The sequence below is a fragment of the Eumetopias jubatus genome, unplaced genomic scaffold, assembly GCF_037043125.1.
Source record: "Eumetopias jubatus isolate StellerSeaLion01/CBP00866 unplaced genomic scaffold, mEumJub1_p1.0 scaffold_8, whole genome shotgun sequence".
Classification (NCBI taxonomy): Eukaryota; Metazoa; Chordata; class Mammalia; order Carnivora; family Otariidae; genus Eumetopias; species Eumetopias jubatus.
In genome coordinates, this window is record NW_028274814.1 from 71,946,753 (window position 1) to 71,974,259 (window position 27,507).

The following is a 27,507-nucleotide window of genomic DNA, read 5'->3' on the forward strand; positions in this document are numbered from 1 at the left end:
CAGCTGAGGCTACCAATGAAAACACCCACATGTGGACTCCACATGGAGACTGAGTTTCTTAGGGTTTGGTGGTCGGGCTGCAAAAGGTAGCACCCAAAAATGGGAGCACGACAAAAAACTGGATGGAAGCAGCAAGATTCTAATGGCTTTGCCTTGGAAACCACCCAGTGTCATTTCCACCTCATTCTCTTGGCCCAACCACTCACAGGGCTAGCATAATTTAAGAGCAAGGCAATTAGACTTTACTTCTTGAAGGGAATACTGCCATTTTTCCAGTGTCTTTCAATGTGTAATTGATAAAATACAAATTAATTGAAGGCATATTGAATTATTGGTAAATTGTAGCCATTAATTATCTTTTCAATAAATTCGTAAAAATGTAGACTCTATCAAGATGATTAAGAATTCAAGCTCTGCAGTAAGACAGGGTTGAATTTAAATCCCTCTACCTACTGGTTGCAGAGCCTTGAGAAAATCATGAGGCCTCAATTTCTCTACCTCTAAACGGGTGATAGAGGAGGACTTCACCGCGTAGCTCCAAGGATTGCACAGGAAAATGCAGAGCAGATGTTTCACACTCAGAAACAGTTCGCTCTGTCATTACTGCAATGCCAGGAAGCACTGCTCTAGCTAACTCTGTCTCCTTCTCTTGCCCCTTCCCCTGGCCCCCAGCCCTTCCCTCATTTCATCGTATGTTATATTTGAATGGGTGATTGCGCCAATGCCTGATACCTGTGCTGTAGCTGGAAGTGTCTACAGCTAGAAACTCCCTGGAAAGACATATTTTAATACTGGTTTATGCAAAAGATGCATTAATGTCAAATATAACTTAAGGGGAAAGATGCTGCTAGAAGAAAAGGATAAAAAAAGGATAAAATGAAAAAGTACTCTTGTTACAATCAAAATTGTTTAATTCTCAAAAGCCCACCCCCTGACAAGCCAAGAGCCAACTCCTGCATATGAATCTTACATGGGAGGTTGGTTCTGGTTCACTTGCCACATTTCTTGGAACAAAACTGACCAAAAGTCGGAAGCGGGCTCTATCGCGTAATGAGCTAAAAGCAGTATCCGCGTGCATAGTGGGAGATGCATTCCCAAGCCAAGGAAAGCAGGAGCAGGAGAGGCCACAGGCCAACACTGAGCAGATAACTGGAAACCAAAAGAACTTCTGAAACCAGCCTGTGCAATTATTTTAACAAAGGCAGATTACATAAATGGAAGGCAGGAAACAAACTGAGTAGAAGCCAAAGGTCAAATCCCAGAAGTATTGGAAGTTCACGAAAAGAATTGTGCCAGGTTCCTTGGGGCTGTCTTCCTTACTGCCTGTTCTAAGCCACTGTTTCTCACCTGGGGTAGAAAAACCGCACAGTACAGCTTCTGACCCAAGCTTAGTCCGATCAAATCCAAGCACAGCCCAGCAATTTCATGGTAAACTGAGAGCTCAACACAGATTTTAAAGTGGAAATTTTGCTACGCTTAAATATTTTATGGGAAGAAAGAAAGGGAGCTCTCTAGCTCTAAACTATGCCAGTGACTATCTCATGAAGAAGTGAACCAGTCCAGCAAGCATAATGCATGAGGTTTCTCTCCCAGAACCAGAACCCAACAAGAGTTAGGTACATGAGGTGAGCCATGGAATCTGCTCTATAAAGCATTTAGGAGACTCTGAGGGCAAAGATATTTCTGAAAGTTCAATGGGCAGGACCTCTCTCTAGGTGGCACAGCCCTGGCATGTGATGGGCAGAATAAGGTTCTAACAAAGCTCTCCTGGTGTCCCCAATATAACACTTTTACAAAAGGCTGATAGAAAGATCTCCCTACTTCTGCATTCCACGCTGTAGTAGATGTTGTTATATATTAGGACCACTTAGACTCCCACCAAGATTTTCACAACATATTACAGTGTTTGTGGTACTGTTGAAAGCAACTTTTATATGCTTACCCTTTCTTAATTTATAAGCTAGAAGGGACCGCCATCATCCAACATCCCTGGTGGTGCATTTCACATTCTAGTTAGTGCCACCCAACAAGAAACCACTTTCTAGGACTGCCGAGTCCCTCAGAGAATCTCCCCAGTACCCCAAAAGCCTCGGCAGCCATCTAATCTCAACTTTGATGTGAATTGCTTATATATTTTTGTTTAAACTCAAGAGATTGTAGTTGGATGATTGGGTGGCTCAAATGAATCTCAGGGCTTTTTGCCCTTTTCCAAAAATTCTCATTGGCCAGACTCTATGTTCATTGAATAGAAGGGGGCCTACCTTCTGTAATTGGTGATACAAGCCTGCCAGAAATCCTTTGATGATATTGAGATGATTGTCCCCCACCTTCAGGCAGCCATTTGTTACCTAAAACCATGATACCAGAGAAAACTAGGTTTATCTCTCATAGAATTAAATTCCGCTGACAACACCCTGCCAACTACTTGCATTTAAATGTATGCTTAATTGGATAGGAGGTTAGTCAGGCAAAGGTGGCAGATCGGCGGCCACCAGGCCATGTGGAATTGACTGTCACTCATTAAAGTTATCCTTAAGATAAAGATTTAAATCTATTTCATTTCCCTGCTTGGTATCACCAAAGTAAATAGGACTAAGACACAGGAATTAAAGGAGATTTTCCAGCCAAGAACATTGACAGCTGAAATATAATCAGTTTCTAAGATTTATAATGCTATTGACTTTTCTTTTGCATCATAAATTTCACTGCTGACTCTCTGCCTGGGTTTTATTATAATATCATATCATATTAGGGAGATCAGCTTTGCTGGTGACGAATGAAAACCACTGATATGAAAAAATCCCCATTATCAGCTCATCACCTAATCATATTAGCATCTTTGTATCCTATTATCAACTTTTTTATATAAAATAACATTTCCTAATGATGGGGATTTCACTAATGCTATACGAGTGGTACTAATATCATTTGAGAGTTCTCACCATGCATATCCTACTTGAAAGCAGAGTATATTTGTTTTCTACACAGACTTTGAAAACCGCAAATGGTGTCTAGAAATTCAGGCAAAAAATGATGCTTTGTGGAAAAGCTATCCTCTTGATTAGCATTGAGGGCTCTTCACAATTTGGTGACAACCTTCAATTAATAGCCTGATGACTCCCAACATTTGAAGGTAGTTACAGCAGATAGAAAAAATGGCAATCTGCTAACCTACCAAATGCAAAGTAGAACATACCTAATTTCTTTAGTTTTTGCACATCCTATTCTCAAAGTCAAACTGGGGTAAAGTTCAGCTGAGTTATCTATTACCCAATATTGACTGCTCACCAGTGCCCCTGAATAAGAGATCTTTACCTATTTCTTGTTCTTTAATGTCGTCTTATTTTATTTTATTTTTTAAGGAGGCTCCCTGCCCAGCGTGGGGCTTGAACTCACGACCCTGAGATCGAGAGTCACATGCTCTCCCAACTGAGCCAGCCAGGCGTCCCAATCTATTCCTTAGCAAACTCATCACTTTCTTAAATTGGCTGAAACTGGCAAAGGGAAAACACAGCATTTCTAAAATTCTTTTTTTTTTTTAATATGATCGAGTCATTGGAGTTTGTGGCTATATCTGCACGACGCTGAACCAGTCAGTCACCTCAGCAATTCAGGATGACAACCAGTCAATGCAGTGAGAAAATCAATTTTATCAGCTCATTGAACTGAACCGATGCCTGTGGACACATGCAAATCACAGGCCCTCCATGGCTTCCCAGTGCCACTGTGGTAGCTGCTTCTCTCTCGCCACAGCGAGGCAAGGGTCTTGCGCAGCCCCAATCTCCACAGGAGGGGGACCCTGGCTCTCTCGGGTATTTTGAGGTCCCCCTGGCATCTGGCACTGAACTGGGAGACACTTGCTAGGCAGCACCAAATACCAATCTGGCCAACTGCAGCCCAGGGCCCGGGAGAGCCATCTGGGCTCCCTCGTCGAATTCCCTGGCTCCCCAGCTCATTCACTCAACATTCACTTTTGCGGCTACTCTGAAGGTATCCTCCCAACGTTCCGCAAGCCGACAGGCACAGCCACCCCTCTCCGGCATTTCTTCCAGGGAGCTTATTTCCTAGGTCCTCCTTATAGAGCCTCCTACCTCCAGGGTCAGCCATGGGATTCCAGAACTCCAGAATGGTTGGACAGCTAGCTTGCCTCCTCCATGCACCCTCCCTACGTGGCTCTAGAGGAAATAGAAGTCCTTAAAACAGAGGGGCCACGTCCTTATAAGCCATGCAGTGAATAGCAGATCATGGGTTTCCTAAATATCGAATTGCTGGACTAATTAATTTAAAACAGTGACTCTCAAACGTTAGTTGGCATTTTTTTAATCACCTGAAATCTTTTTAAAATATGGATTCCTGGAGTCTCACACACACACACACACACACACACACACACACACACACACACCATTCTTATTTAATAGCTCCTGGATTGTGTGCAGGTACCTACATTTTTAACAAGTACCCTAGGCGATGTGCTTCTATGGGAAGTAGCAGTTGTCCTCCACTGATCTTGTTATGGAACCTGGACTGGATCGTCCGACTGAAGAACCAAGCGGTACCTGGAGATCTTGGAGGATAGGAGGTTTATTTGACACTGACAGGCTCAGAAGAGAGTGGTCTCCAAAGGTCTGAGCCTCGAGCACTAAGGGAGTAATTTATATACTTCTACTTCCGCATACTGGGCACTCTTGGCATGTGCGCATAGCGGGGTAGGGAGAAGGACCCGGAAGAGCCCCAGGGCAGAGGCTGGGCCTCCTTTACTGGCTCGGTGGGCCATCTTAGGACACAGATTTGTCCTTATCAATCTGACCCATCTCTTACTTGAAAAAAATTTTTAAAAAAACAATGTAAACGTTTGCTATCAGAAAATTTTTGTAAGTTGACCCATTTCTGTAGCAAGTGTCTTTTTTTTTTTTTATTTAAGACTAGGAGAATGGTGAAGCATTTAAAACATATTTCCAGTCCTGAGTTGAAGTGGAAATTAGCTGGGGAGGCACTCCTAGTCAAGGGTGTAAAGGTATTTTCACACAGAATCCCCAACAGTCTTAATAAACGTCTCCCTTCACTTGGCTTTTTAATTCCATCAGGCTCTGCGTCTTTCCAGGCACCTAGAAGCAGCAGAAGACACACCAAGTCGGGAGCAGTTCCCACCTTTCAGGAGAGGTGAACGGAGTCACAGAGAAGCCTAATTACAATGTCAGGCTGAAGTAGAAAACGGGAGAAAGCCAGTTTCTTGGGAAGCTGGGGAGAAGTCAATAAAGAGAGGGGAAGGAGGTTACAAATGTCATGTCTCTGCCGGTCTCTCAGCTCCTCTGAGCAAGGGCGCTTACTCCCTGTTCCATGCTCCTGTTCCAACCTATGTCTCTATCACACAGCTTTTTCCAGCAGAGTGTTCTGAATGGCTCACCTTCTCTCTGGGGCAGTAAACTCCTTCAGGGTGGCGTGTAAGATCAGCAGTATTGTGGGTAGGCGGACCCCAAATGCAAATCCAGACCTGCCACTTACTGGCCATGTGAGATTGGCAACTTACTGTCTAAACTTCAGCTTCCTCAACTGCAAAATGGACACAACAGTAACTTCTCTGGAGAAGTACCCATCTGAATTGAGATAACCCATGTAAAACGCTTAGCAAACGTGGCTGTTAAGTGCTCGATAAATGTTAGCGCATGGAAATTATTACTCATTTTGGGTCCCCAGGACAACTTGTGATAAATGAAATGGAGACGAGTACCTCTAATACCCATTCTATCACAGCCAGCCTCCAGCTGGGCCCCTGAGAAAGACAGAAATCAAGGCCAGTCAAATGTTCATTGCTTCATTAATTGATTAATTGATTGATCTATGTACTTGCCGCAAGCCTTATATGAAGCCACCTAACCCTGCTACCCCTGACCCAAAAACCCAGGCTGAGAGACTTCCGTGGCCTCTTCCCCCAATCTTAGTTCTTCAAGTTTCTCCATTCCTCGGAAAGAAGTACAAAGGATATCAAAGAAGAGAGCACCTTCCCTAAACCACACCCCAGGGAGGGTGGCCCCCAGCCTCATTTTGCTGGGTGCAAATCCTGGCATAATCATTAATAAGACACCCTCTCTCATGCACACCCAGGTGTGGATGATACATTCTGTGGTTATCCACACTCCAGGCTTTGGGGAGCAGGGGTTCCTCCAAATCACTTGCACCTAGTTAGAAGCAGCTCAAGACTGTCCTATGACACCAGCCTCATGGGCGAACAGGGAAAAGAATCAATGAGGGAGTAGGAGAACCTCCAGAGACACCGCTGTCCTGCTCCGTCTAGAAAGCCCTGCCCTTGAGCCTCACAGCCCAGGTGTGCCCCCGGGAAATCTCTTCCCCGGACCTCCATGGAAACCTCTCCTCCTCAGGTGGGGGAGCCCAGGCCTCTTTAAATAGGTCTCTAAACCCTGCTCCTCACAAGGTCTCCAACCAGCGCAGGAAACTAAAAATGTGAACTTTCACTTTCGAAAAAGCCTTTTTTCATGGACTTGAAAGCTAATATGGTTTTGATGATCATAACATTCTTGGGTAAGGGACAAGAACATCTAACAAACTGGTGGTTGTACCGTGGTCACAGGATATCAAAGATACAAGTCAAAAAAAAAAAAATCACAAAAAACACAATCAGCCATAACAACCATTCCTGACAAGCAGTTCATATCCGCAGTGTGCCTCCAGACGTATGACCCCACTTCTGTCTTTCAGCAGCCCCATGAGATCAGCAATGTTAGCCCAAAGCTTACCAGGGAGAAAAAAGACACTGCTGAAAGTTCAGTGATTTGCCAAGATCACATGCCAGGTAAGGGGCAGACCTAGAACCTGGATCCAAGGCTTTTGATTTCAAATCGTGTGATTCTCTCCTTACCATCAGTCACAGCACAGTCACATGAAATTTGAATTCAATTATCCAGAAGAAAAGAGAAAAGTACAGAGAGAAGGAAAAGTCAGGGGGGAACCCCTTGAGTAGTGTAGGCAACATCCCTGACCCAAACTTTTAAGGCAAGCATACCATGCAATGAGCAAATGATTTCAAACAGGGCCACACTATTCACTCAGTTTGACTCCGTTTTCAGATACTTTCATAATGAGGGCATCTCACTCACTGAATGTGAGTCTGAGATTTAAAGGCTTGCATTTTGGGGGGCACCTGCGTGGCTCAGACTGTTAAGCATCTGAATCTTGATTTCAGTTCAGGTCATGATCTCAGGGTTATGAGATCGAGCCCCGCATCAGGCTCCGCACTGGGCATGGAGCCTGCTTAAGATTCTCTCTCTCCCCCTCTTCCCTCTCTAAACAAACAAACAAATAAATAAATGCGTGCATTTTGGGACAACACCACCCCTAAACACACATGAACACAACTAGCTCATTTGGTACTCAACCCAAGGAAACAACCATATATTAGATGTTGGAAGAAAAATCCAAGTGAGGGACAATGTCAGGCTCCCACATACTACCTTCCTCAGAGCTGTGGCACCTCCACTGTCCAGCATCATGTAGTTGAGAAAATGCTTTCACAGACCACACCTTGCCCAATCCTGTCAACATCCCTGAGAAAGGGGGAGATAGGAGAGGTGTGGTGGTCCTCATCCTACAGATGGGGCAAGATAATATTTTGAATACTACATTATGTTTTTTCTCTCTGCATTTATGCTATAGGGAAGGAGGGGATAGAAGCAGACTCATGAAGATCAGTCCCCCGAGAGTGGGGCTTTCAGAGCTGGGCAAGGTTTTTGTGACCAAACTTGGTCCAGAAGCCACAGAGCTGCCTACCTCCAAGGCAAAAGGCTTAGGTGGCGTGGGTGTCAGCTGTAACCATGCTGGACTAAGGTTGGATTGTCCTCCCCCTAAAACAAGGCATGACTGAGCTCCCTAGCTCTTGTACAACCCAAGGGAGTTGGAAGGAGCCCCAGTGAAGACTGTAAATAAGTTTCTTGCTCTCCCTGGGAGATGAACACTCAGAGTCACACGTATGTTAACTTTCTGTTGTTGTTGTTGTTGCTTTTTTTTTTTTTACTAAGACAATTTTTGGAGCAGCTTAAGGTTCACAGAATTATGAAAAGGATACAGAGATTTGTCATATATCCCCTGCCCCTACATACCCACAGTCTCCTCCATTATCAACATCCCACACCAGAGTGCTACATTTGTCACAACTGACGAATCTCTACATTGACACACCATCATCACCCCAGTCCATAGTTTACATTAGGGTTCATTCTTGGTGTTGTACATTCTTGGGTTTGGACAAATGTATAATAACATGAATTTTCACTGCCCTAAAAATCCTCTGTGCTTCACCACCTACTCATACCTGCCTCCCCCTCCCCCTGGCAACCACGGGTCTTTTTACTGCCACCATAGTTTTGCCTTTTTCCAGAATGCCATATATTTGGGATCATACAAGATGTAGCCTTCTCAGGTTGTCTTCTCTCACTTAGTATATGCATCTAAGTTTCCTCCGTGTCTTTTCATGGCTTGATAGCCCATTTCTTTTTAGTTCTGGATAATATTCCATTGTCTGGCTGTACCACAGTAGACTGATCCATTCACTCATCGAAGGACATCTTGGTTGCTTCCAAATTTTGTGTTAACTTTTTTTTAAATGAAGAAATATGAAATTTCTTGCAAACCTTATTTTGTGACTGCAAATTTCTGCCCACTACATGAATGAGGAAAAACTAAGACACCAGACATCCATTAAACATCCATTAAACATTTAACATCCATTAAAACACGTATTTGAGGTATAAGACCAACCCTTGTTTGGAATAAGACATTTGGTTTATTAGGCAGACTGTAGGCTAATTTGTGGCTCTCCTTTTGTTTCCTATATGGACCTCAATTGTTTAAAGTGACTTGGGAGTGCTCTCATCCAATACCGACTGACCTGATTGTCTCTAACACCATTTACCATCCTACGCATGTGACGCCAACGCAGCTTGTGTGGCTCCTTGGAGACACACCAAAGGCGTTCCCAGGACACATAATCATTAAGCAAGTTTTTGCACCCTGGTGCCAGGGCTTTTCATTAGAATATAAAAGGTAGCTCTGTGAATGTTTCCTTATCATGGAAGAGTCCCTGGGTATAAACTCACTTGATATTCATCTAGTCGAAAATGTCTCTCTTCCAGCCACCCCAACATGTCCTGTTCTGTTCCCATTTGGCAGCACTCTAAATTTGGGTTTTTGCTGGCTTTTTGGCACCTGAGGATTTCTTTTCTTGCTTTCAAGCTCAGCTATCCATCTAAAGGTTTCTCTTACACTTAATCCATCATGTCTATATGTTCAGAGCCCAAGGAGAGCTTCCCATGGCACCTCAGTTTGCCATGTTCAAGGTAATCTCCACAAAATTTCATTTATGCATTCAGCTGACATTTCTGAACCCTTCTGAGATGTCGGTCACTATGCAAGGCACAGGGGATACAAACATGAGTGAGATGAAATGCCCGTTCCCAACCTCCTCATTGTCTAGAGAAGACTACAGACAAACTCCAGTACAATGGGCCAAGTGCCCGGCATAGGCATGAACAGAAGGGAAAAGGAGCGAGGAGTACCAGGCCATTGATTCTGGCAGGAACGCGGGGGGAGGCTTTGCACGTGTGGTTGTGTATGATGAATGAGACCAGCCAAAATCCATCCATGATCCGCAGGTCAGTGACATAAATTAAGCTCGACATTTCTCATCTGAATCTGCTTTAAAATGCAAGAGAGCATAACATAAAGTGGGTTAGGAGACGACTCGTCATGAAACCTGGGTCAGAACTCTTACTCTGCATCTCTGTGTACTTGGGCGAGTCACTGCACACTTCCAGGTATCACTTTATCACTGTTATTTAACCAGTGGGTTAAATAAACTCTAAGAGCTCATCTAGCCGAAAATTACATGATTAATATACTGAACTGTCATCACTTTCCCACAAAAAGCATGTTATTAAATTATTTAAGGCAATAAAGCTAAATAGATCTGTTTGCCAAGGTCAGCAAGTGCAAATTCAGCTAAAGTAACAGACCGGGAAGAAGAAAACAGAAACCCAAAGACCAAAGAGAGATTGCTGGTGAGCGCAGAATGCAACTGTGGTTGTATAGTATCGATGGGCAGAAAGTCGTTTTGGCTGAATATCTGCAGTTCACCTTCTTCATCACAAATCTCCCAAAGTTCCAAGTCACAGATTTTCGTTGCAGTCCCCCACTGAGCCCCAAGGGACCCTTAATAAGTTCAAAAGGGGTTATGAGGAAGAAGAGAACGTCCTTTTCTTGGTGTTTGTTGGATGCTGCTGAAAATGAGTGAGTTCTGCCGCAGCAGCAATCCCGTCCTTTCCCCGACCGGCAGCGCCTTCCCTTAGCGGTAAGGAGCCCCGTTAATCCGGTACACGAGGCCCCCCCCGATAGCGAACAACAAAAACTATGACCTCCAGAGCACAGATCGGTACGAAGTGAGGTAAATTATGATGCTGAATGCGTAGCTTCAATTGCTCACCCCATTGTGAATACACTGTTTACGATCTTCGGCTCAGTTCTGCCAAAGTTGGATTCCCGTCCCACCACTGGAGGCAGACAAAAGGGGAAGCGCAGCGCCATCTGCTGTCCTTCCGGGGCAGAGTCGGAGCTGCGGAGGAATTGCGACTGTGTCCTAAAGGGGCTCCTTCCAAAGGGGCTGTAACTACATTTTTTAATGCAATTTTCTCTCATATAAAGGAAGACAAGAAATGTGTCTGTTGTAGTATGAATTTTCTTATTTTTTATTTTTGTCTGGTATTCTAGGTGTGAGTCTCAGACAAAAATGAAAGTTGAAGTTTAAAATCTAGTTTATATTTTATGTTTATATAAATTATAATTTAATTTAATATAAAATTTTAATTTCCATGCACTTCATAGGACATGCAGTTTTTAATAAAGCATCCAACCTTAATTACAATACTTTCCTTTGTATTCATTTTAAGTGCCATCCGATGAATGCCATACACACAGCTGATACTTACACAAATATAAAGGAAACTATTAAAGAGGAAAACATATTCAAACAATGTTATAAAACAAACAATACTTTTTGAGTGGTGAAAATAAATATCTTTAAAGCAACATATTAGAATTTAAGGAAATTGATTCAAAAGTAGTCTTGCTTCCCTTAAAAACGTTTAAACTTTGCACCAAATTTACAGATCTTTCCGAACTGGTCTCCCTATGTCATTCTATTTTTTTTTAAAGATTTTATTTATTTATTTGACAGAGAGAGACACAGTGAGAGAAGGAACACAAGCAGGGGGAGTGGGAGAGGGAGAAGCAGGCTTCCCGCGGAGCAGGGAGCCCAATGCGGGGCTCGATCCCAGGACCCCGGGACCATGACCTGAGCCGAAGGCAGATGCTCAATGACTGAGCCACCCAGGTCATTCTATTTTAATAAAGCCTATTTTCAGAGCTGACAGTGGGGCACTGGGGTGCTTTGAACTATGAATGAAAAAGCCCATTCAGGACTAGATATTGGCTTTCTCACTTGGATGATTTGGGGCTTGTGTGTCATGACCAGAAAGAAAATGGTAAACAGGATGTCAAAGGCAGCCCCAAAAGTGTCCGAACCCTTAACTATCATACAGCCATCCCTGAAATTCTGGATTGGTACCATTGTAGAGACCTAGACAGAGATGCCCAGAGGCAGCTCCCTCTGGCCCCTGCTCCCAACATCTGACTACAGTTGATTATTATTAATTAGAAGCTTTTATTCCTATAACTTGAGGTAGGAGTGATATCAAGAAATAAAATACGCTTGTTTTTCATTACAAATATTCTCCAAAATATTGGGAGAAAATAAGAATGTTAGAAATAGCAATATTCATGAAACAAATAATAGATTGAGCTATAAGAAATTGCTGCTACTTGACTATTTCCACCTAAAATAATTTCATACAATCCACCTTAACGCTTAAGAAACTTCAGGAAAGATAGACCAACAGGGATGTGACTAGGGAATAACATCCCTTGTAAGTGCAATTTTTAACTGCACAGAAGTTTATTTATGACTGAGGTCATGTTTATGCAACATTAAGTTGGACAAATGTTTTAGCTTGCTATATGAGTTTTATAAAATAGCACCATCACTTCACAGAATGCATCCATTCAAATAAGCTTCCAATAGGGCTATCAATTTAGGTGTGAAGACTTAGTGTCTCATCCTTGTTTACTAATTAAGTCTCTGTCAAATTTTTCTTGTTGTAACACAGATAAGAACTATGTATAAAATTAGCATCGTCTCACATCAACTAACAGGCTCCATTGCAAAAGTCCATTTTTAAGACACTTGTTTGAAAGTAAGGAAGTATTTCCTCAAAGAAATAAAAAGTGGTTAAGTTCCCAAGCCAGCTCATGAGAGTTTGCGTAACTCACAATGCCAGGTACACCACGGTGTTATTTTACAAACTGAATTGCAAGGCTAGGAAGCAGAAGGGCAAAAAGGAGAAAGGAATGGATCAAAAAATGGCATTGAGGGGCGCCTGGGTGGCTCAGTCGTTAAGCGTCTGCCTTCCGCTCAGGTCATGATCCCAGGGTCCTGGGATGGAGCCCCGCATCGGGCTCCCTGCTCGGTGGGAAGCCTGCTTCTCCCTCTCCCTCTCCCCCTGCTTGTGTTCCCTCTCTCTGTGTCTCTCTCTGTCCAATAAATAATAAATAATAAAATAAAAAATAATTTTAAAAATGGCATTGATACTTAGTGTTTCTGACCCCATTTCCAGTATTCTGGGATACTACGTTTCTTTTAAGTACTGAGATACATATTTAGTTCTGGATGATACTGTTGTTTTAGTATTTGAAAAAATATGAACTCTGAATTCTTTATATGTATTCAAAAATCAATGCCTGCATTGTTTAATGTATACCACAAAACGAATCTGTGTTCCTTCTTTTATGTCTAGGCAAAGCCATGCTCATAAATGACACAATAAGCAAAGGCAAAGTGTTCACTGAGAGGATAAGTCTTAATTGAAATTCAAAGACTTTCTGAACAAGTGAAATATGAATATGTCGTATTGAAATTGGCAAAGATTCCTCACTATCACTCTCTACATGATGAAACTAAGTCAACAACACACCTGAAATGCTTTCTTCAAAACAAATAGTACAGCCTACCATAATAAGGAAATTGTTACTGTAAAAAAAAAAAAGTACAAAAATTTTCAAAAATTACTCCTTAAAGGGATGAGGTTATTTGAAGATAAATGGGTCAAAAGTCAATGTCTGGAGTTGGCATTTAGCTTGCTTCTGCACTTCTTGACATGTATAGAGTCAGACTTTTGTCCGTAGCTGGAAAAAGTTGTACAAAAATGTGCTTGCAGCTGAATGGTGTTACCATTGACCTTATTTTTTTTAAGTTGGTTCTTTTTCTTAAAGGATTATTTATTTGAGAGAGAGAGCACAAGCAGGGGAAGGGGCAAAGGGAGAGGGAGAGGGAGACAGAGAATCTCAAGCAGACTCCCCGTTGAGCATGTAGCCCAACACGGAGCTTGATCCCAAGACCCTGAGATCATGACCTGAGCCGAAATCAAAGTCAGACCCTTAACTGACTGAGCTACCCAAGCGCCCCCAAGTTGATACTTCTTAAATTATATCAGCTTTTTGATCTTACATGTTATAACTAATTTAAATGTTTTGGTCTTGTAAAAAGACCATTTCAGTAAAGCATTATTTTATGTATTTCTCTGGTTAATAATAGTTTATAATGTATGCCTATTTATTTCATAATTTTATATTTTACTTGAGGTTTTCTAGGTTTATAATTTTTATATTTGACTTGTATGAAGTGTTTAGTCCTGCTGATTTTTTTTAAAGAATTCTGATATTTTCTTTTAAATAAATTCTAGATGATACATGTATTTCAGTTTCATTTCATTTATAATCAAAATAAACACCGAAGTACAGGAAACATCACTGTTTCTGGTATGTGTAATGTCTGGCAGTACTCAAACAGAGAGAGCATGTTGAGAAGGAGGAGAAAAAACTAGGACTCAAGAGACCTATATTTCAGGCTGAAACAGGACCTACAGAGGCCAGAAATAACGAACGGTACCCCCTTACCAGTATGTAATTAAAAATTAAAACAATACTAAGTCATAACCTAAATCCAACAGAGTCCTTATTTTTCCCATAATGAGTCATAAATATCTTTTGTTACATATTTCATCCCCCCCCAACATATGATGTTGGTTCCCGAAGCATGGCACATGCTCTATCTATCTACAGGGAGTCCAGTCCTCTCCAGCCTGTTCTGCTCCCACTTCTTTTTTTTTCTTTTTTTTCATTATGTTATGTTAATCACCATACATTACATCATTAGTTTTTGATGTAGTGTTCCATGATTCATTGTTTGCGTGTAACACCCAGTGCTCCACGCAGAACGTGCCCTCTTTAATACCCATCACTGGGCTAACCCATCCCCCCACCCCCTCCCCTCTAGAACCCTCCGTTTGTTTCTCAGAGTCCATCGTCTCTCTTGGTTCATCTCCCCCTCCGATTTCCCCCCTTCATTTTTCCTTTCCTATTATCTTCTTTTTTTTAACATATAATGTATTATTTGTTTCAGAGGTACAGCTCTGTGATTCTGCTCCCACTTCTGCTCTCTCTGACCACCTCTCCAGACCTCTTTCTTCAACAACATAATAAAGGGTTTTGATTAGATGACATCCAGCCTCCTATCCAGCTCTGAGAGAGTTGGGAGCGAGGAGATAGTGTCAGAACTGAGCAGAATTGTAGGACACTCAGCAGTGTCGGAAAATTGCTTATTGTTGTGAGAACTGCTGCCTCCCACACTCGCACATCAGAAACCTATCCCAGAACCTTTCAACAATGTTTATGAATACCTTGGAAATCTTCCTGCCTCCCTCTATGACAGCAAGCTGCTGAACGAATTTATAGGGCTGTGTGGATGAATGATTGACAACCTTAACCCTTCCAGGTGTATATTTAATATCATAACCACGAGTCTCTAATTAAGCAGACTTCAAGTATCTTTAAGAATGATTTTTTTAGGGGAGCACCCAGGTGGCTCAGTCAGTTGAGTGGCCAACTCTTGATTTCGGCCAGTGATTTCAGCTCAGGTCACGATCTCAGGGTCCTGGAATGGAGCCCCATGTCAGGCTCCACACTCAGTGGGGAGTCTGTCTGCTCAAGTACTCTCTTCCCCCCCTCCCTCTGCCTCTCCCCCTGCTCACTCACACATGAACACACTCACTCACTCTCTCTCATAAATAATTTTTTTTAAAGAATGATTTTTTAGGGGTGATAAGCACACTGTTTGCTGTGAACAAAGGCTTTGGAGCATAACCAATACGGATTTAGAGACGGACTAGTTCTACCAATGGGCAGATACAAGACTTGGTAAGAGTATGGAAAAATAGGCACTCTCAAATATTACTCTAGAGACAGCAATTTGATTATATGTTTCAGATTTTCAAAGACGGGTATCCACTGGCTGGGCAATTCCACTTGACACACTTGTCCTATCAATACCCTCATAAAAGGCAAAATACGGCTGGAAGAACCTCTATGGGTAGTGAGTACTCCAAGGCGTACACTCTGCTAGTCATCCTCTCCTCCACACCGCACCCCCCCCCCCACGACCTCTGCTATGCTCTGTACTGAGACTGGGACTATGCAAACTACATTCTCCAGCCTCCCTTGCTAGCTGGCTTCCCATATGGTTCTGCCAGTAGGAGATTCTGGGGCGTGATTGGAAGGTTGGGGTAAAAAGACCAACATTCTGCTGCTGGCTCTGGCAGGGTGGTGGCTGCAGAATTCTGAGGTCAGTACCGTAGACAGCACCTTTTCAGCTCTCTCGGGGCTGGTCTAGGTGCCCAGCTGCGGCAGGTCCAGAACCAATTAGCGGCAACAGTATCTCCAATGGTGCAGCAGCCCCTGCAGATTCCTGCTCCAGGGACTACAGCTTCTTATCTCAGATGATCATGCCATCTTCCTCTTTTCTCCAGGCCCCTCTCAGTCGTCTTCTTTTTGCTCTTCCAACCCTTCTAAGACCTTTCCAACCAGATTCCTATATTGAATTCCCTTCGAAATACACAAAAAATTGGGGGTTTTTTTTTAAATGAACCTTAAATGATACACAGGTCGTGCACGGTATTTCATAGAAAAAGATTTTAAAATAATCTAAATGTCACTCGGTAAGGGACTGGTTAAAAAAATGATGGCACAGGCGCCCGGGTGGCTCAGTTGTTAAACGTCTGCCTTTGGCTCAGGTCATGATCTCAGGGTCCTGGGATCGAGCCCCGCATCGGGCTCCCTGCTCTGCAGAAGGCCTGCTTCTCCCTCTCCCACTCCCCCTGCTTGTGTTACCTCTCTTGCTGTCTCTCTCTCTGTCAAATAAATAAAATCTTGAAAAAATAAAATAAATAAAAATAAAAAATAAAAAAATGATGGCACATATATATAATGGAATACTAATATATACAATGGAATATTATGCAGCCATCAAAAAACGAAATCTTGCTATTTGCAATGGTGTAGATGGAACTAGAGGGTGTTATGCTGACCAAAATAAGTCAATCAGAGAAAAACACGTATCATATGACCTCACTGATATGAGGAATTCTTAATCTCAGGAAACAAACTGAGGGTCGCTGGAGTGGTGGGGGGTGGGAGGGATGGGGTGACTGGGTGATAGACATTGGGGAGGGTATGTGCTACGGTGAGTGCTGTGAATTGTGCAAGACTGTTGAATCACAGAACTGTACCTCTGAAACAAATAATACATTATATGTTAATAAAAAAAGAAGAAGATAGCAGGAAGGGAAAAATGAAGGGGGGGAATCGGAGGGGGAGACAAACCATGAGAGACGATGGACTCTGAGAAACAAACTGAGGGTTCTAGAGGGGAGGGGGTGGGGGGATGGGTTAGCCTGGTGATGGGTATTAAAGAGGGCACGTACTACATGGACCACTGGGTGTTATAAGCAAACAATGAATCATGGAACACTACATCAAAAACTAATGATGTAATGTATGGTGATTAACATAACATAATAAGATAAAATTTTTTAAAAAATGGAATACTATACAGCTGTCAAAAGAATAATGCATCTCTATAACAAATAATCCCTAAGTTATAGTTTTATTTTTTAAGATTTTATTTATTTGAGAGAAAAAGAGAGAGAGAACAAGAGAACACAAGCAAGGGGAGCGGCAGAGGGAGAGGGAGAAGTAGACTCCCAGCTGAGCAAGGAGCCCAATGTGGGACTTGATCCCAGAACCCTGGGATCATGACCTGAGCGGAAGGTAGATGCTTAATCAACTGAGCCACCCATGTTATAGTTTTAAAGAAGTTACAGTTTTAAAGAAGCAAGATACAGAATACCATGTACAGCAGGTGACCATTTGTGTGGATCTCTCTTCCAGTTGAATTTTAAGTTCACAGGCTCTGTATCCTGGCCAGTTAACACAGTTTAACAGGTGCCATGGCCATGTTGAGGCCAAAATACTTTCCTCATTGTTTCTTTACCATTTCCTCTGTTTTCCTCCTTCCCCACAAAATATTAAGTTTCTATCATGGTCTGTGGTTGACAAGATCAATGTGAGTCTAGAATATAATATGATTAGATCCTTGGATCATTTATTTTGTTTGGGATCCAATAAGAAACTAGGTGTTTAAATTATAAGCTGTTACCTTGAGTTTGTTTAGTCTACAGATTTTTTTGTATTTTTTCAATTCTGTGGATGTGGGGATGATGCAAAGTTCCTGTGTGTCCATGACCTTTGAGTCTTTAGAAAACTGTAGCATATGAAAAACTTCCTTTTTGGAGTTACCAAGTAGAAATCTAATGTAAGACTGAGAACCCCGTAGTACCTAGAGGTAACCAACCTCCTCCCAGGTCTTTGAGTAAAATTCTCTATGACTGAACAAAATAATGTGAAATAAAGGAGATATTGTGGGACTTTAATTTTGTTACGGAGACAAAAGGAAGGAAGAAATCCACATTTTGCACTTTGTCGGCACAACAGAAGGAAGATTTCGTAAGTTGGCTGTGCTTTAATTTTTTGATAGGGAAAAATGCAATGTTAACGAGAAGAGAAACTTCTGTGAAATCAGTGGGTTTACTTAGCAGTGAGGGGACGTTCACAGTCAAATCTGGGGCATACTGTATTACTGACATATATGTCCAGTGCACTAGAGAAAAGGGAAATGAGTGAATTCTCCAGGGTAGAGAGACCGCTGCCTCTACCAGAATTTGTTGTATATGAAGCCCTCAGGCTTACCTAATTAATGTTCTTCCTTGACCCATTTCAGAATTTGGGGAGCAACATAAAAGAGGAATTTACAAAAAGACTTCAGGGGCTTCACTGCCTTTTTAATTAGTCCTAAGACGTATCTAAGATATTTGAAGTGACTCCATAAAGATCCAAGCAGGATATACCAGTCTGGATTTGGTCAGAGAACAGAGTCACTGCAAGTATTAAGAAATCAGGAGTTTAGGGGCACCCAGCTGGCTCAGTCAGTTAAGCATCTGCCTTCAGCTCAGGTCATGATCCCAGGGTCCTAGGATGGAGCCCAGCGTCGTCGGGTTCCCTGCTCAGCAGGGAGCCTGCTTCTCCCTCTCCTTCTGCTGCTCCCCCTGCTTGTGCGCGCTCTCTCTGTCAAAAAAATAAAATCTTTTTTTAAAAAATGAAGAAAGAAAGAAATCAGGAGTTTAGGGGCACCTGTTGGCTCAGTCGGAAGGGCCTGCGACTCTTGATCTTGGGGTTGTGAATTCGAGCCCCACATTGGGTATAGAGATTAAAAATAAATAAATAAACAAACAAACTTTAAAAAAAAAGAAAAGAAATCAGGAGTTTAACATAGGGATCAAAGTCTGCAGAGAAGGAAAACAGTCACCAACAACCTCGGCTTAAACTAAAGCAGTGGAGGAGAAACAAGCAGCTAGAGCTCACAGAGAAGCCTAAGAAACTGTTGCAGCTGGCCATCAAAACTGGCAGGGGGCGCTCTAGAGAAACCTGCAAAGCCACCATTTGTGGCCACCAAGACTCCTCTGAATGATGGCTTTTGCTCCCGCCTTCCAAATCTCCATGCAAGTTTCTCTCTTGCCCAACTCTCACCGTACAGGGAAGAAGATTCTGAGAAAAGTAGTTCCAGCTTTGCATGGTGCCAGCTTGGCAACAGACAAGTACACAGAATTTCCCTATTTCTCCTCCACTAAAACCTTTAGCATCTGACACAGTTGGCTACTTCCTTCTTTTCAAAATACTTTCTTCCCTTAGATTTTGAAATAACACTTTCCCTTCGATCACCTTTTACCTATTTTTTCCTTCTCAGTCTCAGTTAAATGATGCTTCATCTTCATCTCCCAGAGATCAGTCCTGAGACCTACTTGTTGATCCTTGTCTCATGACTTTAAATAACATCTCTATTGATGATTCCCAAATATAGATCCCAGCTCAGAGCCTGCCCCTGAACCCTTGACTTATATAATCAAGTGTCCTCTTGACGTCTCTGCTTTCATATCTAATCGCCCAAAGCAAACTCTTGATTCCCCCAAGAAAATGTTTCTCTCAGCTTCCCCATCTCAATAACAACTCTATGTTTTCAGTTGCTGATATCAACAAAGTCATCCTTGATTTTTCTGTTCCTCTCATTGCAAATCCAGGGCATCAACAAATCCTACCAGCTCTATGCTCAAAGTAGATCAAGAATCTGTCTACATGTTATCATCTCTACCTGTGTAATTCTGTGCAAGCTCCCAGCTGGATGTCTGCAGTGGTCTCCTAACCCACCCAGAGTCTATTCCCAATACAACAGAGGCAGAGAGATCCATCTAAAATATACATTAGATCACAGCTCTCCTCTGCTCAGAATTCTACAATGACTCCATTTTGCTCAGAGTGAAGTCAAGAGTTTACAATGTTATGGCGAAGACTGCCCTAACCTCCTCATATGAAACAGCAACCCCATCAGGACACCCCTTTGTATCACCATCCAACCTAGCATGAATTTATTTAGTATTCTATATCCCTACTATGGACATAACTTATGTCTCTCCAAGGTTCATATGTTGAAGCCCTAATCCTATATGAAGATACGTGGAGACAGGGTCTTTGGGAGGTAATCAGGGTTAGATGAGATTATGACAGTGGGACCTCATGATGGGATTAATGCTTTTATAAGAAGAGATACCAGAGAGCTTGCTTCCTGTCTTTCTCTCTCCACCATGTGAGGACACCGCTGAAAAGTGGCCATCAGCAAGCCAGAATGAGGACCCTCACCAGAAACCAAAGCTGCCCATACTTGGATCTTGAATTTCCCAGCAACCAGAACAGTGAGAAAATAAATCTGTTTATTTTATTTTTTATTGTTATGTTAATCACCATACATTACATCATTAGTTTTTGATGTAGTTTTCCATGATTCATTGTTTGTGCATAACACCCAGTGCTCCACGCAGAATGTGCCCTCTTTAATACCCATCTCCAGGCTAACCCATCCCCCCACTCTCCTCCTCTCTAGAACCCTCAGTTTGTTTTTCAGAGTCCATCGTCTCTCATGCTTTGCCTCCCCCTCTGACTTACTCCCCTTCATTCTTCCCCTCCTGCTATCTTCTTCTTTTTCTTTTTTCTTAACATATGTTGCATTATTTCTTTCAGAAGTACAGATCTGTGATTCAACAGTCTTGTACAATTCACAGGACTAACCATAGCACATACCCTACCCAATGTCTATCACCCAGCCACCCCATCCCTCCCGCCCCCCACCACTCCAGCAACCCTCAGTTTGTTTCCCGAGATTAAGAATTCCTCGTATCAGTGAGGTCATATGATACATGTCTTTCTCTGACTGACTTATTTCACTCAGCATAACACCCTCCGGTTCCATCCACGTCATTGCAAATGGCAAGATCTCATTCCTTTTGATGGCTGCATAATATTCCATTGTGTATATATACCACTTCTTCTTTATCCATTCAACTGCCAATGGATATCTTGGCTCTTTCCACAGTTTGGCTATGGTGGACATTGCTGCTATAAACATTGGGGAGCACATACCCCTTCGGATCCCGACATTTGTTTCTTTGTGGTAGATACCCTGTACTGCAATGGCTGGATTGTATGGTAGCTCTATTTTCAACTGTTTGAGGAACCTCTGTACTGTTTTCCAGAGTGGCTGCACCAGCTTGCATTCCCACCAACAGTGTAGGAGGGTTCCCCTTTCTCCACATCCCCACCAACATCTGTCGTTTCCTGACTTGTTAATTTTAGCCATTCTGACTGGTGTGAGGTGGTATCTCACTGAGATTTTGATTTGGATTTCCCTGATGCCGAGCGATGCTGAGCACTTTTTCATGTGTCTGTTGGTCATTTGGATGTCTTCTTTGGAAAAGTGTCTGTTCATGTCTTCTGCCCATTTCTTGATTGGATTATTTGTTCTTTGGGTGTTGAGTTTGATAAGTTCTTTATAGATTTTGGATACTAGCCCTTTATCTGATAGGTCATTTGCAAATATTTTCTCCCATTCTGTTGGTTGTCTTTTGGTTTTCTGGACTGTTTCTTTTGCTGTGCAAAAGCTTTTTATCTTGATGAAATCCCATTAGTTCATTTTTGGCCTTGCTTCCCTTGCCTTTGGCGATGCTTCTAGGAAGAAGTTGCTGTGGCTGAGGTCGAAGAGGTTGCTACCTGTGTTCTCCTTTAGGATTTTGATGGACTCCTGTCTCACGTTTAGGTCTTTCAAGCATTGGAGTCTATTTTTGTGTGTGGTGTAAGGAAATGGTCCAGTTTCATTCTTCCGCATGTGGCTGTCCAATTTTCCCAACACCATTTGTTGAAGAGACTGTCTTTTTTCCATTGGACATTCTTTCCTGCTTTGTCAAAGATTAGTTGACCATAAAGTTTAGGGTCCATTTCTGGGCTCTCTATTCTGTTCTATTGATCTATGTGTTTGTTTTTGTGCCAGTACCATACTGTCTTGATGATGACAGCTTTGTCATAGAGCTGGAAGTCCGGAATTGTGATGCCGCCAGCTTTGCTTTTCTTTTTCAACATTCCTCTGGCTATTCGGGGTCTCTTCTGGTTCCATACAAATTTTAGGATTATTTGTTCCATTTCTTTGAAAAAAGTGGATGGTATTTTGATGGGGATTGCACTGAATGTGTAGATTGCTCTAGGTAGCATTGACATCTTCACAATGTTTGTTCTTCCAATCCATGAGCATGGAACGTTTTTCCATTTCTTTGTGTCTTCTTCAATTTCTTTCATGAGTATTTTATAGTTTTCTGAGTATAAATCCTTTGCCTCTTTGGTTAGATTTATTCCTAGGTATCTTAGGGTTTTGGGTGCAATTATAAATGGGATCAACTCCTTAATTTGTCTCTCTTCTGTCTTGTTGTTGGTGTATAGGAATGCCACTGATTTCTGTGCATTGATTTTTATATCCTGCCACTTTACTGAATTCCTGTATGAGTTCTAGCAGTTTTGGGGTAGAGTCTTTTGGGTTTTCCACATAAAGTATCATATTATCTGCAAAGAGTGAGAGTTTGACTTCCTCCTTGCCGATTTGGATGCCTTTGATTTCTTTTTGTTGTCTGATTGCTGTGGCTAGGACTTCTAATAGTATGTTGAATAGCAGTGGTGATAGTGGACATCCCTGCCGCGTTCCTGACCTTAGGGGAAAAGCTCTCAGCTTTTCCCCATTGAGAATGATATTTGCTGTAGGGTTTTCATAGATGGCTTTTATGATATTGAGGTATGTACCCTCTATCCCTATACTCTGAAGAGTTTTGATCAAGAAAGGATGCTGTACTTTGTCAAATGCTTTCTCTGCATCTATTGAGAGGATCATATGATTCTTGTTCTTTCTTTTCTTAATGTATTGTATCACGTTGATTGATTTGCGGATGTTGAACCAACCTTGCAGCCCAGGGATAAATCCCACTTGGTCATGGTGAATAATCCTTTTAATGTACTGTTGGATCCTATTGGCTAGTATTTTGGTGAGAATTTTTGCATCCATATTCATCAAGGATATGGGTCTGTAATTCTCCTTTTTGATGGGGTCTTTGTCTGGTTTTGGGATCAAGGTAATGCTGGCCTCATAAAATGAGTTTGGAAGTTTTCCTTTCATTTCTATTTTTTGGAATAGTTTCAGGAGAATAGGTATTAATTCTTCTTTAAATGTCTGATCTATCAGACATTCCCCTGGGAAGCCATCTGGCCCTGGGCTTTTGTTTGTTGGGAGGTTTTTAATGACTGCTTCAATTTCCTTAGTGGTTCTAGGTCTGTTCAGGTTTTCTATTTCTTCCTGGTTCAATTTTGGTGGTTGATACATCTCTAGGAATGCATCCATTTCTTCCAGGTTATCTAATTTGCTGGCATAGAGTTGCTCATAATATGTTCTTATAAATGTTTGTATTTCTTTGGTGTTGGTTGTGATCTCTCCTCTTTCATTCATGATTTTGTTGATTTGGGTCATTTCTCTTTTCTTTTTGATAAGTCTGGCCAGGGGTTTATCAATCTTGTTAATTCTTTCAAAGAACCAGCTCCTAGTTTCGTTGATCTGTTCTACTGTTCTTTTGGTTTCTATTTCATTGATTTCTGCTCTGGTCTTTATGATTTCTCTTCTCCTGCTGGGTTTAGGCTTTGTTTGCTGTTCTTTCTCCAGCTCCTTTAGGGGTAGGGTTAGGTTGTGTATTTGAGACCTTTCTTGTTTCTTGAGAAAGGCTTGTATTGCTATATACTTTCTTCTCAGGACTGCCTTTGCTATATCCCAAAGATTTTGTTTATTTTGAGAGAGAGAGAATGAGAGATAGAGAGCACGAGAGGGAAGAGGGTCAGAGGGAGAAGCAGACTCCCTGCTGAGCAGGGAGCCCAATGCGGGACTCGATCCCGGGACTCCAGGATCATGACCTGAGCCGAAGGCAGTGGCTTAACCAACTGAGCCACCCAGGCACCCCATATCCCAAAGATTTTGAAGAGTTGTGTTTTCATTTTCATTGGTTTCCATGAATTTTTTTAATTCTTCTTTAATTTCCTGGTTGACCCATTCATTCTTTAGTAGGATGCACTTTAGCCTCCAGGTATTTGAGTTCTTTCCGACTTTCCTCTTGTGATTGAGTTCTAGTTTCAAAGCATTGTGGTCTGAAAATAGGCAGGGAATGATCCCAATCTTTTGGTACTGGTTGAGACCTGATTTGTGACCTAGGATGTGATCAATTCTGGAGAATGTTCCATGGGCACTAGAGAAGAATGTGTATTCCGTTGCTTTGGGATGGAATGTTCTGAATATGTCTGTGAAGTCCATTTGGTCCAGGGTGTCATTTAAAGTCTTTATTTATTTTATATAAAGTCTTTATTGTTGATCTTTTGCTTAGATGATCTGTCCATTTCAGTCAAGTCCCCCACTATTATTGTATTGTTGTCAATGTGTTTCTTCGCTTTTGTTACTAATTGCCTTATATAATTGGCTGCTCCCATGTTAGGACCATAGATATTTACAATTTTAGATGTTCTTGTTGGATAGACCCTTTAAGTAGGATATAGTGTCCTTCATCTCTTATTAGTCTTTGTTTTAAAATCTAATTTGTCTGATATAAGGATTGCCACCCCAGCTTTCTTTTGGTGTCCATTAGCATGGTAAATGGTTTTCCACCCCCTCACTTTCAATGTGGGGGTGTCTTTGGATCTAAAATGAGTCTCTTGCAGACAGCATATCAATGGGTCTTGTTTTTAATCCAATCTGATAGCCTGTGTCTTTTGATTGGGGCATTGAGCCCATTTACATTCAGGGTAACTATTGAAAGGTATGAATTTAGTGCAATTGTATTGCCTGTAAGGTGACTGTTACTGTATGTTGTCTGTGTTCCTTTCTGGTCTATGCTGCTTTTAGGCTCTCTCTTTGCTTAGAGGACCCCTTTCAATATTTCTTGGAGGGCTGGTTTCGTGTTTGCAAATTCCTTTAGTTTTTGTTTGTCCTGGAAGCTTTTTATCTCTCCTTCTATTTTCAATGACAGCCTAGCTGGATATAGTATTCTTGGCTGCATATTTTTCTCGTTTAGTGCTCTGAATTTATCATGCCAGTCTTTCTGGCCTGCCAGGTCTCTGTGGATAGGTCTGTTGCCAATCTAATCTTTCTACCATTGTAGGTTACATATCTCTTCTCCCAAGCTGCTTTCAGGATTTTCTCTTTGTCTCTGAGACTCGTATGTTTTACTATTAGATGTCGGGGTGTTGACCTATTTTTATTGATTTTGAGAGGGGTTCTCTGTGCCTCCTGGATTTTGATGCCTGTTTCCTTTCTCACATTAGGGAAGTTCTCTGCGCTTATTTGCTCCAATATACCTTCTGCCCCTCTCTCTCTTTCTTCTTCTTCTGGGATCCCAATTATTCTAATGTTGTTTCGTCTTATCGTAACGCTTATCTCTCGAATTCTGCCCTCGTGATCCTGTAGTTGTTTCTCTCTCTTTTTCTCAGCCTCTTTATTTTCCATCATTTGGTCTTCTATATCGCTAATTCTCTCTTCTGCCTCATTTATCCTAGCAGTTAGTGCCCCCATTTTTGATTGCACCTCATTAATAGCCTTTTTGATTTCGACTTGGTTAGATTTTAGTTCTTTTATTTCTCCTGAAAGGGTGTCTCTAATAACTTCCATGCATTTTTCAAGCCCAGCTAGTATCTTTAAAGTCATGATTCTGAACTCTAGGTCCGACATCGTACTAATGTCCGTATTGAGTAGGTCCCTGGCTGACGGTACTACCTCTTGTTCTTTTTGCTGAGGTGATTTTTTTCATCTTGTCATTTTGTCCAGAGGAGAATAGATGAATGAGAGAACAAAATGCTAACAGGTTAACAACGTCCCCAGCAAATATACTCTATACAAATCAGAAAAGACCTGAAACCAGGGGACAAGAAAGGGAAAGAAAGAAAAACAAAAGAAAAAAAAAAAGAAAAAGAAAAAGATAAAAACAAAAACAGAACAATACAAAAAAAACAGAATATGATCAAATATGATCAGGCTAGTGCATAGATCAGTGCCACACACTAGATTTTGGGCATATTTTGGTCTGTTAGAAAAAAGTGCCTCCTAAAATTTTAAAGAAAGAAAGACTTATATATGTACAAAATAAGGGTTGATACAATGAAGGGATGGAAGATGACTGTAAAGATGAAAATTATAAAAGATTTTATAAAAGGAATTGATAAGATACGAAGTTGTTTGAAAAAAAAGAAGATTAAAAAAAAAGAAGAAAAAAAGGGAGATAATGTGATCAGGCAGGAGACTAGAACAAAGGCATACACTAGTGATTGAGGGTATATTTTGATCTGTTAGAAGAAACTGTATCTCAAAATTTTAAAGAGAGAACAACTTATATATATATATGCCAAAAATAAGGGTAACTACTATGAAGGGATAAAATATGACTCTAAAAATGAAAAATAAAAAATGTTTTTTTAAAAAAGAGATTGATAAGATGTTGAAAAAGGGAAAAAGGAAAATTAAAAAAAAAACAGTTAAAAAATAACTTTGAAAAACTAATGAATCATGGTAAAAAAGCCATGAATTCTATGTGCAGTATTCCCCTAGTGCTGGATTTTTCCCATTCTCCTTGATCGGTAAACTTGGTCTTGGCTTGCTGGCTGTTTGTGCTGATCTTCTGGGGGAGGGGCCTGTTGCCGTGGTTCCCAAATGTCTTTGCCGGAGGTGGAATTGCCCCACCCTTGTGGGTCTTTTCTAAGCAAGCTGCTCGGGTTTGCTCTCAGGAGCTTTTGTTCCCTGCAAGCTCTGGTACAGCTTTGGAGGACCGGGGTGAAAATGGTGGCCTCCCAATCTCCACTCGGAGGAGCTGAGAACTCGGGGCCCCGCTCCTCAGTGCGCCTCCAGAGAAAAGCAGTCACTCCCGTCTCCCTGGTCTCCAGCCGCACTCCGTGCTCACCCGGCCTGTGACCAGGTGTTTCTATCTCTGGCACCCAACCCCGTGTGGAGTCTCCAAACCCAGCAGATTCCTGCGGTGTGCTCCGGCACCACTCCTCCGGGGGGGGGAGGAAGGGGAGTCTCTACAGATCGGCCGCTTGTTGGGTCCCTGCTGGAGGAGCAGTGGCCCGACTGGGCCGCGGATCACAGTTTATGGCCACCCCGAGCTGAGAGCCCGCGCCTCGGCTCCGTCTCTGCAGCCGGCTTCCCCGCTCTGATACCTGGGAGCTCTGGCGCACTCAGGCACCCCGGTCTTTCTGTGACCCCGAGGGTCCTGAGACCACACTGTCCCGCGAGGGTTCCACCCCCCGCTTAGCCACTGGAGCGACGTCCCTCAGTGGAGCCGGCTTCTAAAAGTTCCGATTTTGTGCTCCGCGGCTCTATCACTTGCCAGGAGCGGCCGACGGAGGCCCCCTCCCCCGCCATCTATCCTCCCGACTATCGCCTCGGATTCACTTCTCCGCATGTCCTACCTTCCAGTAAGTGGTCGCTTTTCTGTTCAGATAGTTGTTGCTACCCTCTTCTTCGATCTCCTGTTGAGTTCGTAGGTGTTC